The following is an 8,959-nucleotide window of genomic DNA, read 5'->3' on the forward strand; positions in this document are numbered from 1 at the left end:
CCGAAAAACCCATGTGACATAGCAGGCCACTCTGATGTCACCCCCAACTCAGGCCTCTCAGAATGCCCACCACACCACTTCACACTCGCTGCCACCAATTGTACTGTCTATTTAAGAAGGATCAAGGTTTCCTTCAAAACAAAACAGGTTTATTGAAATAACAAAATAAAAGATGTAAATCACAAGTAGCTAATCAAGATGTCAATCACTGTATCTTATTTAATCAATCACAGACTTCCCTCACTGACCACTTAGGCACGCAGGCCTCTAAACAAACTCTTTCTCTCTCACACACTCCTGATCTGATTTTTCACACCCTCTTCACCCCCTTTTTCTTCCAGCTCCTCCCTCTTCAGCCCCACCCTCCGTCACCCCATTGGCTCATGATTCACTGCCCAATTGTGATGGACAGGTAAGGTCAGGGCTGCCTGTTACAACCCACAACAACCATCAGTATTCAAACCCACCATAAAATACAACAAATGTTACGGTCAGCAAAGGACAAAAGGGACCCCCTCAGCACTGCAGGAATATACCGGATACCTTGCAGTTGTGGACGAGTATATATTGGAACCACAAAACGAAGCATCCACACCAGAAACAAAGAACACGAGAGACACTGCAGACTAAAACAACCAGAAAATGCTGCAGTAATTGAACATGCCCTAAAATAAGAAATTCTATTGCAAAATACTGAAGTACTAGACAACACCAGCAACCACTATGTTAAGACTGTAGAGGGAAGCCATTGAAATCCACAAACATCAACAAAAAAGAAGAAGGCCTAAAACTAAACACGGCCTGGCTCCCAATATTGAAAAATTCAGCCTGGACTGCCAGAAAGATGAACAAGTGGGTTCTAGGTCAAATCAAGCCTGAATTATCTCGAAGTAAAAATGTTGAAACTGAGATTATCAGTCTCACGTAATAAGAAGGCAGGATTATCTGGAAAAGACAATAATGCTGGGAAAAGCTGGATGCATCAGGAAAACAAGAAGACCCAGTCCTAAAGGAAACCACAGAATGAGTTACAAGAGCTGAGCAGGGCACCTGAAAACAGGAAGGTACTTATTTAACAATTGGTTGCCTATAATCTAAAATCTGTTGCCTGAAGCAGTGGCCTAACTCTGGCCAGTGACAGGGTCAGAGCTGGCTGCAGCCTCACTTCTCTGGGAAAAGAAAAACATTGTAGCAGCATATAAGGAGGGCAGCTTCTGTTTTCAGTCTGGAAACCTTTGTATTTAATTATTTATTTATTTTAACAATATTTTCTAGTATCCCCCCAGTAAGCAAGCCAGTGTTTGCTGCTTAGAATTGAACCGTTGTTACCTGCCTGCCCTACTACTTCCCTGCTTTTAAAATATATACACACGTGGAGTGTTTTTAAACTCTTCTATAGGAATCGTTCCGTTCCTATTTCTGAAATTCTTGTTTAAGATTCAAGAAGTGAAGTTCCCACTTTTATTAGAGTCTGCCTATGTTTTGCAGGAAGGAAGCCCTTGGGCTAAAAAGGAAGGGCAGAAATATATGTCTTAAACAGGAATCATTATATTTTTTTTTCTCTCATCTTCCATGAGTAATCTTGGAAACATCTGGGGATGCTTTTTTATTTAAATCCAAAATCATGCATTATGTTTCCTTTTTTAACACCCTGACGGCATGCTGTAACACCTACGGACTGTCATAATAGATATAAGTGCTACTGGGAGAAGCTGGTGATTGTAGCCACAGAATTTTTATTGTTTCTTTTGCAACAAAATTAAACAGAAGCAGGATAAAACGAGTTACCACTCTGTTTGGAAGGATATGACACATGCCTCATGGCAAGAGCCAGACTTACACAGCAGTTGTCCTACTGGTCAGCTTCTCGAAGTTGTTGAAGTCTGGAGGAATGCAATAGCCTTTCCAAATTCAAATAGTTAACATCAGAAGCCCCCATCTACTATAACTTCTGCAGGCAGTGGTGGGTGAAACTTCACTAGATCACTGAAAGATCTCAGACATAAGCCAGGTTTCAACCCCGTTTGGGTCTTCATAAGGCAGAAAATGTTGGAGCTATTTCAACCTTGCATGCTGCCTTTATCTGCCGACAGTTTACAGTTAATGCATCTATTGTATATCTATATATTTATTACATGTAAAAACAAAATTAAAAAGAAACAAAAGAACAAATTTAAAAAGGTAAAAACTTGGTGGCAACTTAAAGACTAACTGTTATATTTTAATGTGAGCTTTCCTGGACAAATCCAATTCCTCAGACATAAGAAGAGAGAGGTACAATATGTCATGGCAAATATTTGAACAAGGCATCAAAATACCAACCAACTATGATCTCTATATTGTGTTATATCTCTCTCTTATAATGTCTTAGGAAGTGGATTTGTCCATAGAAGCTCACATTGACAGTTAATCTTTAAGGTGTCACCATGTTTTTGTCTTTTTTTATTTGTTCTTTTATTTTTTTATTTTTTTATGTATTTTGTTTTTACCTACAATGTTTGCACAGACTAAAATGGCTACCTCTTCTAATCAATCAATCAATCAATCAATCAATCAATCAATCAATCTATCTATCTATCTATCTATCTATCTATCTATCTATCTATCTATCTATCTATCTATCTATCTATCTATCTATCTATCTATCTATCTATCTATCTATCTATCTATCTATAGGTTTTTGAAGCATTCATATTGCCTTTTTTGTTAGTCCCATGCAAACCCATTAAATAACAACATTGATTAGATCAGAGAGCAAGTAGCCTCTGGTCTAGCTAGTTTAATTTCTAAAACTCCAAACAGAGGCACAGAAAGAAAGACAAGACAAAAGTGAGAGGCAGAGCTAGAATGGACAAAGAAAGAAAGAAAGAAAGAAAGAAAGAAAGAAAGAAAGAAAGAAAGAAAGAAAGAAAGAAAGAAAGAAAGGAAAGAAAGAAAGAAAGAAAGAAAGAAAGAAAGAAAGAAAGAAAGAAAGAAAGAAAGAAAGAAAGAAAGAAAGAAAGAAAGAAAGAAAGAAAGAAAAAGAAAGAGGAAGGAAGGAAGGCAGGAAAGGAGGGAGGGAGGGAGGGAGGGAGGGAGGGAGGGAGGGAGGGAGGAAGGAGCTGTTGAGAAGGAAGGAAGGAAGAGGAAGGAAGAAAGAAAGAAAGAAAGAAAGAAAGAAAGAAAGAAAGAAAGAAAGAAAGAAAGAAAGAAAGAAAAACCTGCAATTTTAGGATCTATACACAAACTAAAGAATGTGTGCAGAAGAATTGGGAATATATATTGAAGTGAATGAGAAAGAAGAGGGCCAAAGCCTTCATTATCTGAGAAAATTTTTGCAGAGAAATAAGAACAAAGTAGCATCCTTATGTAATGTTTTGCCTCTGTACATAGAAACGTATAATTCATTGTGGCAGGAATCTAATAGGAGTCTGAGCTCCACCAATTCCTGTGGTTCTAAAGAATTTGGATAATGCTGGAACATGGCTGTTGTTAATAAAAGAAATGGCTGAGCGAGAACAAAAGTCATTGATTTCAGAGTATTCTCCCAGTGAGGGTGTTTCCTAAGCACAACCTAGCCAGATGCAGTATGGAAAAACACATGTAGGCCATATGGAGATGGCAACCATCCTAGAACTAATTATGGACACTTCTAGTCTAGATAACTAGCATTCAAGGAGTGGAGGGGTAGATTGATTAGTGTTCTCTCTCTCTCTGCGTATCTGAGCAGCTAATTGCTTCCTTACTTAGCTGGGATGGCTGGTGGCTATTAACTACCGGAAGAACCCTACTGTTCACATAAGAACCGTATAAATGTACACAAGAAGAAACTCCCATATCCCTGATGCTGTATGGCCAACCGAAATTACGTCAACTTATCTGTTTGCCATATGTGTATATATGGTGTGTGTGTGTGTGTGTGTGTGTGTGTGTGTGTGTGTGTGTGTGTGTGTGTGTGTGTGTGTGTGTGTGTGTGTGTGTGTGTGTGTGTGTGTGTGTGTGTGTGTGTGTGTGTGTGTGTGTGTGTGTGTGTTTTGAAAGGCATGGAAGCTTCCATGTGCTTTCAAACAACCCTCCTGTGCTTTCAAACAACCCTCCTGTTGTTCTAAAGAAGATTGTGCCTTTGAATTTGTGCAGAGTACAAAACTGCCAGATTTCTCTCTGTGTGTGTGCTCATTCCATTTTCATTTAATTCAAGTCTCATTCAGTTAGACTTCTAAGAATGTATATTTAGGATTTTGGGCTTGGCTTCTTTTTGCAGTTCTCTTTCAGGAAGAAGGAATTGCTAATATGGTTCTGTGGCCAGAATGAGGACATGCAAAGTTGGCTCAAGGTGGGTGGAAAAATTAATCTGAGTGGTAGAACTGGCATGTATTCTACTGTTAGTGTTGGAGGAAGCCACTAAGCTAGGAAGGACAACCTTCACTTTGCTTATATTTTAGTATTATTCAGCTGCCACCAGAAGATTAGGCAGCTTAAATATCCCAAAGCAGAGAGGCATTGGCTTTGCAAAAGACCTATTCCTGGTGGAGATGAAAACGACTAGAACTAGTCTGTTGCGTCAACGTTGCTGTCTACATTTGGACTCTATCCTAAGGCACTGAAAGGTTTTAATTTTTGCATATGACAAGCTGTATGGCCAACCAAAATTACGTCAACTTATCTGTTTGCCATATCTACACATATATTATGGTCTACAGCTAACTGCATTTAGTAAAATATCCTAGAACATAGAGCAACCTGGCTTTGAAGAAACATAACTGCTTAACTGAACACCTTTTCCCTGCTTGCTTGTCCTGCCCTATAATAGTAATTGCATGCCATCAAATTGATTCTGAGTTATGGCCACTTTTTTCAGGCTTTTCCAGGTAGAGGAAACACAGAAGTGGATTACAATTCTCTTCTTCTCAGGGCATCCTGGCGTTGTGCAGTTTGCCCAAGGCCACACGGGCTGGCTCTTCCCCTAAGAAGCATGGTAGGGAATCGAACTGCCAATGTCTGGCTCCACAGACAAGTATCTAAACCACTGAGCTATCCAGTGAGCTAGTCCTGCCCTAGACCCAAGATTGTCCTGGAACTGGCCTCTGAGGAGGTAATGCCACCTCAACTTTATCTAATGGTTCCTGCTCAAAATTAAGAATATTCCCTACAGAAATAATGGACATTAATGTACAAATGTCTCATTGCTTCGTTGAATATGGCTGATAATTAATGAAAGAGGAAAAAGAACTAATTATTATTATAGTTACCGTGGGAAGGCTGATATTTGCAAAGAATTGGAAAAATAATAACCAATTTAATATGGAAGAATGGCATGAAGACATGTGGGAAATGGCTATTAATGATAAATTAACCTGTGAAACGAAGGTTAGAAAGGGAATATTAAAATGTAATTTATTTATTTATTTATTTATTTAATTTATATCCCGCCTATCTAGTCGCGGTGGACTACTCTAGGTGGCCAATGATTTTAAGAATATATTGGTATGTGTGTTTCAGGAACACAAAGAGCATATATACAGCTGAAGAAGAATCAATGTATTTTTTGAGAGAAATAGGGTGGTAAGAAATATAAATGTTAACTAGTCCTGGGGGTGGAGAGTTGCACGGGGGTGATAATTGTGGTTTTGTTAATTTGATTTGTTAGTGTGTTTATTGCTGTTAGTGTGTTTATACTGCATTCTTGTTTATTGCTTGGAAATTTTTTAAAAATTGGTTGTCGGTTTTTCAGGCTGTTTGGCTGTGTTCTGAAGGTTTTTCTTCCTAACGTTTCACCAGTCTCTGTGGCCGGCATCTTCAGAGGACAGGAGTTAGAACACAACGACCATTGGATCTCAGCCGTGAAAGCCTTTGAGAATACATTAATAAAAATTGTATTAAAAACAAACAAAAATATCCCCATCAAGTAGAATATCTGCCAGAGCTGCTAGTAATGAGGTTTTCTTTGCATGCCTCTTTAAATAGGCAGTGGTTTAGTAGACCCAGGACTCTCAGGGTGAAAGCCCCAGGACTTTCTTAGCAGTAGGGATTATAGTGTCATCCTCCATCTCTTCAGACTTCCCTGTTGCCTCTGAGCTGAGCAGCCATCCTTACAGAAGCTGGAAGATAAAAGGATTTTCTGAGGAACAGTATATTCCTGACTTCTGCCTCAGCCTTTTTAAAACAGGATGGGATTTACTTTCTGGGCGAAGATGCGGCTGAACCAACTTAACCAAATGAAGAATTTAATCTGATTTTCATTTATTGTATTCGTGGGAAGAGCCGTGCTGAATAGATCCCCCCACTCTTCTTTTGTCCCATTGGTTAACTTAACAAACAGGAACCCAAGGTTATTAGTGTGTCTCTTTATGTTTAGAACATTTTGCCCAGTGCTGGAATGCAGCTGTTTTTGTGGAAGGAAGCATAGCAGACATTCCGTGTGTGCTGTATGCCAGCAGAATTACACAATAGTGCAAAGGAAGGGAACTGGAGAATAGTTTATCTGGCTGCGGAAATATTAAAGACCTCTGCTAGCTAATGATGAATGTTGCACAGTATATTTTACTGGTGACAGCCGCTGATCTGAAGCTAAATTAAGAATTGAGATAATCTCCAAGATTCTCCCCCAGGGAAATTCCAGAAAGTTTTAATGCCTCGTTTGAGGCAATTTGTGGTAGCACTTCTCTTCAAGATTACCAAGCTGTAAAACCTAGGGATCCTGTCCATTCTAATCTAAATAGTCAACAAGACTACCTATTATATTCACACTTTTTAAAAGCCTGCTTCAGCTGGCCACTTGTGTCTTGAAGGAAAAGCGGGCATACAGGGCTCTGGATCAGCTTCACATGTGAAATTGGTTGCAGAGTAAGCACACAGCTGCAACATTGGTGTGTGGGTTTAGCTATTTGAAATGCCAAGCCCGAGCACTTACACTCTTCATAAAGGAATCGTGTCCACAGTTCTTTCTAAGAAAATAGCAAGGGTTTGTTTTTATCAGAGAAATACACTTGGAATAGGAAAGGTGATGGATGTCTTAATTCTAGCTAACTGAAAGTGGGAGACGTCAGGAGCTGTGACTTCCCTTTTCAACTAGAGAATGAAGGCAAAATGAGAATCTCCTTCACAGAAAGGAAAGAACTCTAAGAAAAGCCAACAAGAAGTTGAAGGAAGGTCCAAGCAGGTGAGGGACACTGTAGAGAAACTGAGGAGATGCTCCCTTTCTTCTCTTCTCCTTGTCCAGCATGTATCTTCTGGAGCGTAAACTGTGGATGCAACCAGAGAGCTGGAAAGGCGTGCACCAGATCACACCAGAAAGAGTCATTTTACCATAAGTAATCTCCTTTAAAGCCACTCTTCCATCTGTTAGGGAATCGCTCCAGCCGGAGGGGCCCCAAAAATAAGAGCCCTATAGCTGGACCAAAAAGCTGCAGCTTGGGCATAGATCAGGGTTGGACGGGAGCCCCTTTCCCTGTACCTCATGCGAGCATTCCACAAGTGGTCCAAAATGCATCTTGATCCCCCTCATGTGACCACATTCTCAGTTGCACCCAGTCACTGCCAATAAAATCCCTCCTCCCGCCCTGACGTTTGTCTACATCATTGGTTCTTAACCTTTGTTACTCAGGTGTTTTTGGACTGCAACTCCCATAAGCCTTCACCATCAGCTGTACTGGCTGGGGTTTCTGGGAGCTGCAGTTCAAAAACACCTGAGTAACAAAGGTTAAGAACCACTGGTCTACATTCACATTTCAATGAAGGCAAACAGGAGTAGCAGGCGTTCCTTTGCTAAAATATTTCTCCTCACTTCAGGCCATACAAGCACTTAACAATACCTATTAGCCCTGTTGCCTTGGCCTGCTATTTACATTTCATAATGTGTGTGGATGTTAAACACATGTTTGGCCCAGCCTTCTTTCCTATCTTCCTTCCTTTTGTTGGAAACTTTACTGGGGGTGGGGTTTGACATTTATCATATTTTTCCGTATATAAAACTACGCTTTTTCCTAAAATAATTAGAGGAAAAATTGAGGGCCATTTTATACACAAAAGTAAGGCGGGATCCCTGGCTTTCCCCTCCACTTTCTTGTAAAGAAAGAAATGTTGGGTTAGAAAAGTATGGGGCATCTTAAACACGCAAAAATACGGTATTCATTTATTTGCTTGAATATTTTTTACCATACCTTTTTCCTAGTAAAGGGATTCAAGGAAGCTTTTAGAGATGTAAAAACACATATAGTCCAAATATGTAATTTTTCCAATCACTGGCTAAACCAGACACAATTTTAGAGCCGTGCTAGCTGCATCATGGAGGGCTGGAGGCCTGAGTAAGTTGCTTTCCATGGCCTTTCCTCTTTCTGACCCACCTTCGCTCAGTGCCCATGCCATTAAAAGGAATAGTATAGGCAAATGAGACAACAGTGGAATAAGGGTAACCATAACCATCAATTCCCCAAGTAAAGTTCGAATAATCAGCACTGTTCTCAGTCTAGGAAAAAAGCAAGTAAGCAGGGAAATGGTAGAATTTCATAAAACAAGGCATGATGTGGATAATGTATTCATTCATTTCTTTATATACAATATTTCACCCTGCCTTTATCCTTGGAAAAGGACCCAAATAATTGACAGACAATATTTAAGATCCACCACCGACATGGTATTTTCCCTCAGACAGTTGCAGGAGAAATGCAGGGAACAACAACAGCCACTCTTTGTGGCCTTCATAGATCTCACAAAGGCCTTTGACTTGGTTAACAGGGACGGACTTTTTAAAATACTTCCCAAGATTGGATCTCCACCTCGGCTCCTTAATATCATCAGGTCCTTTCATGAGGAAATGAAGGGCACTGTAGTTTTTGATGGCTCAACATCAGATCCCTTTGACATCTGAAGTGGAGTAAAACAAGGTTGTGTCCTTTTTGGGATCTTTTTGGCGGTCATGCTGAAACAGGCCTTTGGAACTGCAACAGAAGGTGTCTATCTCCGGACTAGATCAGATGGAAAG

At 40.0% G+C, this 8,959-nt stretch overlaps 1 long non-coding RNA gene across 1 annotated transcript; it reads left to right on the forward strand.

The window, feature by feature from the left end:
• Positions 1-5,476: 5,476 nt before the first annotated feature.
• On the forward strand, positions 5,477-6,041 carry LOC144588094 (uncharacterized). Its single transcript, XR_013543438.1, has 2 exons — positions 5,477-5,541; positions 5,711-6,041. It is a non-coding gene; the product is annotated as an uncharacterized LOC144588094 (long non-coding RNA).
• Positions 6,042-8,959: the final 2,918 nt, after the last annotated feature.

This window comes from Pogona vitticeps, chromosome 3, assembly GCF_051106095.1.
Source record: "Pogona vitticeps strain Pit_001003342236 chromosome 3, PviZW2.1, whole genome shotgun sequence".
Lineage (NCBI taxonomy): Eukaryota > Metazoa > Chordata > Lepidosauria > Squamata > Agamidae > Pogona > Pogona vitticeps.